The following is an 11,217-nucleotide window of genomic DNA, read 5'->3' as shown; positions in this document are numbered from 1 at the left end:
GCTAGGATTACAGGTGTGAGCCACCGCGCCCGGCCTGAAGAGTTCTTTTATTAAAAGAACTCTTTTAGACTGATTTAAATATATATTTGATAGTATATTACTCATATACAAACATGAAAAAGAAAAATATAATAAATTGATCAATATGTTTCTAAAACATCTTCACATTTAGAATTCAACTCTTCTGAATCACTTTTTGACTCAGTCATCTATGTGTGTGTGTCAGTACAATATCCTTTGTGAATTAAGAATATCAATGATGCGGTTTTCTTTTTCTGTTTTTGGAGACAAGAGTCTTGCTCTGTGGCCCTGGATGGAATGCAGTGGCATCATCGTAGCTCACAGCAACCTCAAACTCCTGGGCTCAGGTGATCCTCCTGCCTCAGCCTCCTGAGTAGCTGGGGCTACAGGCCTGAGCCACCACACCCGGCCTCAGCATTTCTTTAAAAAGTATTCAGCTATTGTCTCTGGACTTTTTTCCAAGGTACTGCTTGAGTTTTGATGCTAGCACTTTCTTGATCCTACCAGAAGGTGTCAGCAATGACAACTACTGCACGACTACCCGCTGGCCAACAGCCATTGTATAGTTACTAGATTTCAGAGTTTATATGTGAAAATAAAATCTGCATTTTAGAAGGGATGTAAACAGTAACTCTGGTAAATATTATTTCAAATCTCTATTTTGGCTTATATACAAAAAATGAATAAATGGATAATAAGAGAAAGTTTTAGACAAGGTTGGACAAAAATGTTTTTGTAAAAATTGATCTCTACATTTCATCAAAATACAAATTAAGGCCGGGTGCGGTGGCTTACGCCTGTAATCCTAGCACTCTGGGAGGCAGGAGAGGGTGGATCGTTTGAGCTCAGGAGTTCGAGACCAGCCTGAGCAAGAACAAGACCCCCGTCTCTACTAAAAATAGAAACAAATTAGCTGGACAACTAAAAATATATAGAAAAAATTAGCCGGGCATGGTGGCACATGCTTGCAATCCCAGCTACTTGGGAGGCTGAGGCAGGATGATCGCTTGAGCCCCGGAATTTGAGGTTGCTGTGAGCTAGGCTAATGCCATGGCACTCTAGCCTGGGCAACAGAGTGAGACTCTGTCTCAAAAGAAAAAGAAATGAAAAAGACTGTACTTTCAGGGATCATTTCTATAGTTTGTTACTAGAGAAATTTCTCTGAATGTGTAGAAAAATAAAATATGAATAAATAAATAAAACATGAAAAAAATATAAATTAAGCTTAATTTTAACCAAATTAAACAGAAGAAAAAGAAATTGAAGTCGATCTGAAGGAACTGCTGTGCTTTAAATAATGTTTCCACCCCAGGAGATATTAATTACTAAAAGATCCCTGTAAGGTTAAATAAAAATGATTATGAAAACCATAAAACCACAAAACAGTTAAAGGGTTTTTCAAACCTCATGATTCAATTTCAGACAGTGTTGACTGATTGCCTGCTACGAAAGTGAGGTTGTTAGCACAGTTACATTTCCTCCCTCCTTCCTTTATCAACCTCTCAATTTTGCTACTTATGCTGATTTGCCTTCCATTGGCATTTATGTTATTTATAATATGTTCTGTAATCATAATTCCCAGATTATATAATTAGCATCTAATGCTAGCTTTCCAGTCTTTTTACCCTGTCTTCATTCTTAAGTTCTTTTGGCTTTGTAATGATTTCTTTTCAAAGTAATACCTGCGCATAGTTTAAAAAGTCAAGTTTTACTACTTGGCTTTCAATGAAATATAGCATTTCTCTGCTCCGTGTTCTCACTCATACAAATCTCAGGGAGTAACCCCTGACTCCTCCAAAGATCTCCTTTGACATTCACACCCTCAAACCAGTGACTTCCTGCCATGGCAGTGAGGCTTTTGATGGCTTGCTGGGCCATGTACAAACACTCAACCTCCTTTCGTCCTCCAAATAGAATTATCACCACTTTTCATTAAATCAAGATCCAGGGCAGAGCCACGCCAACGTGTTAATATATGACACCTGGATTGAATCATTTTTTAACACCCCCTACTCTAAATGACAAGTTTATTTTCAGTAATAATCATGATATAAAACATGTAATAGAACTAGAAAAAAAAACAGAGACATTGAACATTTTTTAATTGAACTTCATATGAATAATAACACCAGTAAAAAAAAATTTTAAAAATAAATATTGCAGTACAAAAAAGAAAAGAATAATCATCTTAATTTTGTGTTATTTCTAGTGTAGATGCTTTGGATGTACCAGCTTTTAAATTTCTTCAGATTTTTTATTAGCTTTATGTAACGTTGAAGGTATTTCATATTTCAAAATAGATCCGTACTTGCTTTTCCACATTTTTTCTTATTAGACTCTACTGGATTAATATTGTTTCATGTTATTACATTAATAGTAGGGGTACCTCACTTCAAGTTTCTTTTTTTCTTTTTTTTAAGAGATGGGGAGGGGGTCTATGTTGCCCAAGCTGACCTTGAACTCCTGAGCTCAAGCAATCCTCCCGCCTCAGCCTCCTGAGGAGCCACTGTGTGTGTGCGCCACTGCACCCAGCCAACTTCAAGTGTATGAAAGTCAGAATAATTACAAATTGAATTAGTTGCTGGTCTCACAACAATATTACAAACAACTGCAAGTTCTTCTAAGTTCCTCCAGGACAAAAAAACACAACTATTTACTAAGAGTTCTTCTATCTACCTAACAAAATTTTTATCCTTTATAGTCTGATATATTCATATATAGTCAATATATTCATATTTTAGGTAAATAATTGCCTAATAACTATTAAGTGATTTTTAAAAATAAAACTGAAATGTCTCTAAAAGGAATAATTTAGGAAATTACTAATCATACCACCAATGCCACATTTCATTTTCTGGATTCATTCTTTACCTTTAAAAAATGAATAATGAAAACATAATTTTAAAAAATAAAATTTTGGCCAGGCGCGGTGGCTCACGCCTGTAATCCTAGCACTCTGGGAGGCCGAGGCGGGCGGATTGTTTGAGCTCAGGAGTTCAAGACCAGCCTGAGCAAGAATGAGACCCCATCTCTACTAAAAAAAATAGAAAGAAATTATCTGGACAACTAAGAATATATATAGAAAAAATTAGCCGGGCATGGTGGCACATGACTGTAGTCCCAGCTACTCGGGAGGCTGAGGCAGGAGGATTGCTTGAGCCCAGGAGTTTGAGGTTGCTGTGAGCTAGGCTAATGCCATGGCACTCACTCTAGCCAGGGCAACAGAGTGAGACTCTGTCTCAAAAAAAATAAAATAAAAAAATAAAATTTTGATATAATTTTAATTTAATAATTATTCAAATTAAGTAAAACATATCATATATGAACAAAAATTTACCAATTTTTGGTTGTATTTACCAACCAAAAATATTACACTTTTTCATTTGCACTGTTCCACTGTTTTATATTTTAGGCAGAAATAAATACTCCAAATGCTCCCACAGAATGACAGAATTAAAGTATTTCAAGTTCTGTTTCTTTACAATCACTGTGCTTGCATTGTTTATTTTTAATTTACTGTCTAAAAGCAGGAATATGTGGTACCACAGGGTTGGAGACATGAAATGCATCTGAAAGGAACTTGAGCAATGATTCTGAACCATTACAAATTTACTCTCAAAACAATTCATAGTGCACTACAGCCCAGGACTCCCGGGCTCAAGCGATCGTCCCACCTTAGCCTTCCAAGTAGCTGGGACATGTGCACGCCACCACATCAGCTCCCTAGTCTTTTCTATGCACCTATTCTTATTTTGTAGGTATTATATCTTCTTGCCTCTTTCTAAAGATTCTAATTATATGAAGCAGAGGGTTTTTTAAAAAAGGTTTCTTATGTTCCCTGCATCATTTTTGTTTTCTTCTCATTCATTTTTCTATTTATTTTCTTTTTGCTTTTCATGTTGAAAGTCTTCCTTAAATGCCTGGTGATCCTTGGTTGCCTGTAACCATTTGGGAGGAAGGCACTAGAATTAGATTAAAACCTCTGTGCATCGGCAGGGCTTTTATACTTAGGTGGACTTCACTTTAGGGGAGCAGGTGGGAAATCGGTAATTCACTGGAGGACCCGCCAAGTGCCAGTATAGTGAGGCCTACTTTTTGGGGGTTGTCATTTCTCTAAAGAAAAAAATTTTTGTTTCCTGCCTTTAAGTTACATGCTAGAGTTTGCACAGGTTAAGGAAGAGGATGGAACTCAGTCCTTTTAGTCAGGGACATTTCCACCTACATCCTCCTATCACTTATGTAACCTACATTTGAGTTTGTGACCCTGATATCACAAGAACTTTTTTGTACAAGACCAACTTTGCATTTGCATCACTCTCAAGATTCTCTTGCTTTTGGCCCATTATGTTCATTCCTGCTATCATGTACTTTGCAAAAACACAGCAGACACTGCAAGTTGTCTACCGAGCAACCATTCCCAATTCCTTCTCCCTTGCCCAATTCCTACCAAAGTACCTGAAAAAGCCAGGTATTCACGCCCCCAGACCATTTAGCAGCTAGGAGTAGTTATGTGATAAATCTAGTAATGACTAATAAGACATAGTGGTATTCACTAGGGAGTTCTGGGGACAGATTTCTCCTCCGCAATTAAAGGCAAGAGAAGCAGGAGAAGAGAGAAACTGCCCCACACCCCCTCCTCATTTCCAGCCTTTGCGTGAGACTGCATGAGGATACGCATGATGACTGAAGCCATGGAAACCCTCTTGGCTCACAGATTCACTGGACGGTGTCTCGATATCATTGAGTTGCTGGGTCACAGCTGGCTCATTGGCTCTGATCCTCTGAATTTTCTTAATTACCTTTTTATTGTTCTCCCTCTTTTTTTAAATCTCTCACCTCCTTTTCTATTTCTCCTCTCTTCTCCTCTCACTCCTTCATATCTTTAAATGGTCTGAAGCCGGGATGGGAACATAGGCAAAGTTATAGTCTTTCTGGAACAAGATAGGGTGTGAACAGACAAGCTGCTCCTCTATGTTGTCTCGACTCTCCCATCCCCTCTCCTCCTTGCTGCCATAGAGGCCTTCATCTGTAGGTCATTCTCCTGCGTAAGACCCTACACTGGCTCCTCATGACTTATAGGATAAAATCTACGTTTATTAACACAGTTCCTCAAAGCTCTGCAGAGTCTTCCCCCTGCCTCCTCTCTACCTTCATCTCCCTTGTGCTCCAGCCTTGCTGGGCTCTCTGGGTTCCTGGCGTGTGTGCTGGGCCATTTCATCTCTGAGCCTCTCTTCTTCCTGCCAGAAACATGCTTCTCCCTCCTTAGTCTGCCTGACATGCCTGAACTTCCCCTTTGTTCAAATGTCACCTCCTCCGGGAAACCTTCCCTTCTCTCGCAGGCCTGGCTAGTTGCTCAGCCCTTTAGCCTTGGAACATTCCTCTAGGAGAGCCATTTTCTCTCTTCAGTGCATTTATGTATTTCTTGGTCTCTCCCCCAGACCAGACTGTGAGTTCTCTGACAGCAGAATGTATGTCCTGTTTTTGTATCCTAAGCATTGAGCATGTAGGTGTACCCAGTCATGCTTCTTGCTGCTCTCCTACTCCTCGAGAAATTTTATTTCAAATTATTAATTCTGTCTTTAACAAAAATTTGCTAAATATCCACAATGGGCCAGGTACAATACACCAAAACAATAAATCATATTATAATCAATTTGTAACATGGAGAAAGATAGAAGATAAACCATCCACAACCCCACATCCCTTATACATTTGTTGTTGAGATCTGGGTATTTTCTGCTGGTATTTTTGACAGAACAACTGTTAAAGTGGTTCCAACGAGCCTCATTAGCTTCAGCAGCCATGGCTCTCTGCTCAGTGGTTGCCATTAAAAGTTTGCAGGCCCCAGGAGATGTGGACGAGTCAGCTTAGAGCTCCCTTGGGCCCTGACCTTCTGTTGGGGGACAGCAGGGAGTCGGTTTCCAGTGGGGATTGTCAGTGAAGTTAATAACTGCTCAACGGAATAATATTTTCTATTTTCCAAACTCCTACATCAGCATTAGTACATTTGCTCTCATCTATAATCCTTGCTGTGCCCATTTTATAGATGAGGAAATGGAGGCACTTGGCGTGGGGTGATGGAAAAAGCATTATTATGATGGTCCTGTGTTTGAGACCCTGCTATGACATTAACCAATTGCATGACTTAGAGCAAGTTATATCATGTCTCCAGGCATCAGTCTCTGCATATGTAAAAGTCGAAAGTTGGATTAGATGGCCTCTTAAGGCTCCATATTGCTTCAAACTTCTAAGATTTTATGTCCTGCTCAAGGCTACATGGCTTTTTTGTGGAAGAACCACAGCAAGAATTCAGATTTTCTGGCCCCTGGCCTGGTGCTTATCCCTTCACACCACAAATAATCTATGAGTTCCTCCATAAGAACTCTTCCCTGCAGAATGAATGGATACTGTGGCATCTACCTCTTTATCCTTGTCCATTGTTGGAATGGAAAGATTTGGCTGGAGATAAAGAATAAGGAGGGGGCTAGATGGGAGGGGAGGGTTGATGAAAGCAAACAGACGTGGTTGAAACATTTTGCACTTAAATCTGGGCCATAAGGAAGAATGATCCAGTGTGTTAGTGGTGGAAATCTTGAGGGAACGTGACCAAGTCACTTTTGGGGGCATTTTTGGTGGGGAGGGGATGAAACTCTGTCCCATATCTCAATCTTAACTAAGGCAGCTTTTAAAAGAGTGAGATGAAAGTAAATCTGATTCCATAAGCAGAGACAATCCCTGAAAGAGAATGTGTGGGAAGGAGAAATGCCAGGCACCTAACCCATGGTGGATGTGAAGTTTTGCAAGCCTGTAGAATAGCCCCAAGGTTAAAGTTGGAATAAGCTGAGCCTTTGGATAAGGAAAAATAATCCAGGACAACTGCCCAGGGAAGCTGAGAGACCACAGAGCTCTTGAGCTCCTATTAACTCCCATTTACTCCAGCAAGAAGAGGGTGATTAGGCAATTTACCAACATAAATTTATTGCCCATAGTTTTGGAGGCTGGGAAGGAGAGACAGTATCTGAAAGAGAATATATGGCAAGACATGGTGAAAGAGCAAGTAGCTCTCTAGGGCCTCTTTTATAAGGGCATTGCTGTGGTTCGAATGTGTCCCCTCCGAAATTCAGGTGTTGCCAATGTGATAGTATTGGGGGGGCCTTCAAGTGGTGGTTAGGCCATGAGAGCTTCTCCCTCATGAATGAGATTAGCCACCCTTATAAAGGGGCTTGACAAAGGGAGTTGGTTTCTCGCTTATCCTGCTGCCTTCTACCATGTGAGGACACAGGAAGAAGGCCCTCACCAGATGCTAGTGCCTTGATCTTGGACTTCCCAGCCTCTAGAACTGTGAGAAATAAATTTCTGTTCTTTATAAATTACCCAGTCTTAGGCATTCTGTTATATCAGCACAAAATGGACTAAGACAGGCATCAGTCTCATTAGTGAAGATGGAGCCCTCATGACCTAATCACATTCCAGAGGCCCCACCTTCTAATACCATCACCTTGGTTATTAGGTTTCAACATAGGAATTGGGGGGAGGGAGCACAAACATTCAGACCATAGTACCTTGGGATATTATTCGGCTCTTTAGTCATTTACTCCTTATAATAACCTTGTATAGGATTTTCCCTTGAGAGTTTTCTGTGGCTCATTTTAGGTGAACATAGTTTTACTGAACTTTTAGAAGGGGTCATGCTTCACACATTTTCTTCTTTTTTTAAATGTACTATTCAAAAATATAGTGACTTGCTTTCTGAGATTTACTAGCTCTGTCCTATTCCCTTTTATTTATATCTTCTATTTGTACCTTGTCTTGATAGTGCCCATGTGGATCAATTGTGACCCTCCCTCTTCAGCGTGGGGTTCATGCTGGATAGAGGCTCTGGCTTGTCAGTTTTGAGAGTGCCTGTGACTTAGACTATGACAGTATTTCAGTTTTAACCCCTGGCTACTCACCCTCCACTGAATTTGGAAGAACCACTCTCAGTTTCAATTGTTTTCAAATTGGCCTGCTATGCTTTCCAGAGAATACCTGTTGGCCACTTTTGATTTTCTTCTTTTTTCAGATGCATCAGGCCCCCTGTTGCTTCTCTCTGCTTCCTCCCTCACAGATGTTGATAATGAGTAGGATTTAGTGCATGGATTTCCCTCGCTTACTTGTTGGGGTTCAGGGGGATACCTTGTCATTTAGTTTTACGGTAAATGTTGCCCATGGATATTAATTTTACTGTCTATTTCTCCTCTGGTTTTTTCTAGTTTAATTCTAGAGACTGTGGAATTGAAGTTGAGAAAGTGTTTAAGTTGCTTTCCGAAGGTCATACAGTTGATTTATAGTAGAGCTGACACTAGTGCACATGTTTCCTGAATCCTAATCCACTGTTTTGTTGCTGTTGTTAATCAAAATTTTTATTGTAATGGTTGTAGATTGACATCTGTTGTTGTAAGAAATAATAATGAGAGACCTCTGGTATACTTTGCCCAGTTTCCTCCAGTGGTAACTGTCTAACTCTGTCTTCTGTTGCTTGTAACAGAATATCTGAAACTGGGTAATTAATAAAGAAAAGAAATTTATCTCTTACAGTTATGGAAGCTGAGAAGTCCCAGGTTGAGGGGCTGCACCTGGTACGAACCTTCTTGCTGGCTGAGACTCTCTGCAGAGTCCTGAGGCAGCACAGGGTATCATGTGGTGAGGGTGCTGAGTGTGCCAGTGTGCTACCTCAGTCTCTCTTCCTCTTATTCTAAATCCTCCACTTCCCGTCCCATGATACTGCCCTCACTATCCAATCACCTCTTAAAACCTCCACCTTTCAATACTACCACATTGGGATTAAGTTTCCAACACATGAAATTTGGGGGACACATTCAAACCATACAAGTAACATTTTATAAAATTATAGTGTAAGATCACATCCAGAACATTGCTGCTTTGCTGTTTTAATTTTGGGATTCTGGGATAATGAAAGACTTATACTGATGCCACCACTGTTATTTTCCTAAAATCATCCCAGGGAAATTTGATGCAGATGGATCAACAATGAAACAAATCCTAGTAAAGTTCGAGGACTTCAAAGATAATGATAGGCTTTTATGATATAGAGGAGAAAAACATCAAACCACCTGTAAGGACAAAAGCAAGACTGGCTTTAGGCTTTTCAACAACAACAAATGTTGGGTAATTTATAAAGAAAAGAAATCTACTTTTTATAAGACAATGAGGCAATGTCTATACTGTCCTCAGAAAAGAGTGTGTTGTGCTACACTCATATCCAGACAAACTACCATTCAAATATAAAGGAAACAGATATTTTTAAATATGTAAGAATGGATAGAATATATTCCCATTCAATTCTTTTGAAGAAAACACCAGGGACAAACTTCAGTCTAACAAAAGATAAATGGGGGATCATGCTAAAGGTACTGATGATGAGCATTAAACCTATTTAAGTATATTTAAGGTTAAACACTTGAGGAAATTATGGTTTCAACATATAATGTAAATGTTAAAAACCAGAAAGAGGTGGAAATAGTAACATAATTAGAAAAGTTGAGAGGCGGAAAATAATGAGATCTAGTCTAGTTCCAAAACTGGAACTAGAACTAATTTCGTCTTTTTTCATTGTTTAAAGCTGATAAATCAAGGAATGAAGGTGTGAGTTTAACTTACATTTTATAAAGAATTAATGGTACCATTAGACCAACTAAGAAAAATAGTATAAACAACTAAAACTGGGGAACAAAACAGAAGAGAAGGAAGGGAGCTGGGAAAAGGGGACATAGCAATTTCTTTATATTTTAATATGGATCATAAATAGATACTGTCTCAGTTGATAGGAATTATATATTTATATACATGTTTATAAATAAACAAAACATAAAAGAGATTATTTTGTAAAAAAAAAATAAAATGTAAAAGAATCATTAAAAATAGAACATTTATCATTAAATAAGACGAGAACTAAAACCAAAGGTAAAGGAGAAATATACAAATCTATAATCATAGTGATAAATTTAAATATATCTCTCTCAGTTACTGATAGGACAAAGAAATCAACAAAAAAAAGGATAAAAAAGATTTGAGCAACAAAATTAACAAATTTGACCTAATTAGAATTTATAGAACACTGCCCCCAACCACTGTCAAAATCATTTCCAGATGCACATGGAACATTTACCAAAATAAACCATATACTAGGCCAGAAATCAAAGTTCAATAAAGTAAAAGAACTGAAATCACACCAAGTATGTCCTCGGATCACAGTGGAATTAAGTTAGAAATCTATAACATAAAGATAGCTAATGGGATGACATCATGGAAGATGACTAAAGCAACAATTTAGAACTCTGGAGTCTAATCAAACAATTGCAGCATTCTGGGGAGTATTTGATAAAAAAAGAAGCAGGTAAATTTTAGTAAATTTTGGCATTTCATAAGTGGCTACCATCCCCCAACCCCCAGCACCATGGTAGGCAGCCCTGAGGATGGAAGCTTGCAGTGCTTGTGTGACTTGCTGGTGTCAGGGTGGGCAATAAAAACATTGCTCTCCAAAAATTGAGGTTGTGCATTTTGATTGCTGCTTTTGATCACTGAGAGGATAGCACAGACATTGGCCATTGTTTTAACTCTCATGGGCTGAAGTGGCTTCTCTAGTAGACTTGGTTGGAGGGGATTGAAAAAGACAGAGACTCTTTCTTCTCCTTTCTTTTATATCTTATTGGAGCCAGGCATTTAAGGAAATCTCTGTCAATTCACTGGCTGACTATGGAAATAATGGATCAGAGACTTTAGTGACCACACAAGACAAGGAATGTAGTCTCTGCAAAATAGTTTGGAAAAGTCACCAAATAGATGACTGCAGCATTAATCAAGTAATGACCGCTATCTCTGGAAAGGGATTTCCAGAGTTACCACACACATTAAAAATGTCCAGTTCTTGACAAAAAATTATAAATCATACAAAGAAACAGGCAAACATGGCCCAATCATAGGGGAAAATAGAAATAGAAACTATCACTGAGGAAGCCCAGACATTGGGTTTACTAGACAAAGACTTTAAATTAACTGTCTTAAATATGTTCAAATAAATAGAAGGAAAACATGGACAAAGAACTACATGAAATCAGGGGAATGATACATGAACAAGTAGGGGATATAAATAAAGAGATAGAAATTATAATAGGGAACCAAATAGAAATTCTGGAG

Source organism: Propithecus coquereli, unplaced genomic scaffold, assembly GCF_000956105.1.
Source record: "Propithecus coquereli isolate 6110/MARCELLA unplaced genomic scaffold, Pcoq_1.0 Scaffold285, whole genome shotgun sequence".
Classification (NCBI taxonomy): domain Eukaryota; kingdom Metazoa; phylum Chordata; class Mammalia; order Primates; family Indriidae; genus Propithecus; species Propithecus coquereli.
This window is presented reverse-complemented; position numbering follows the sequence as displayed.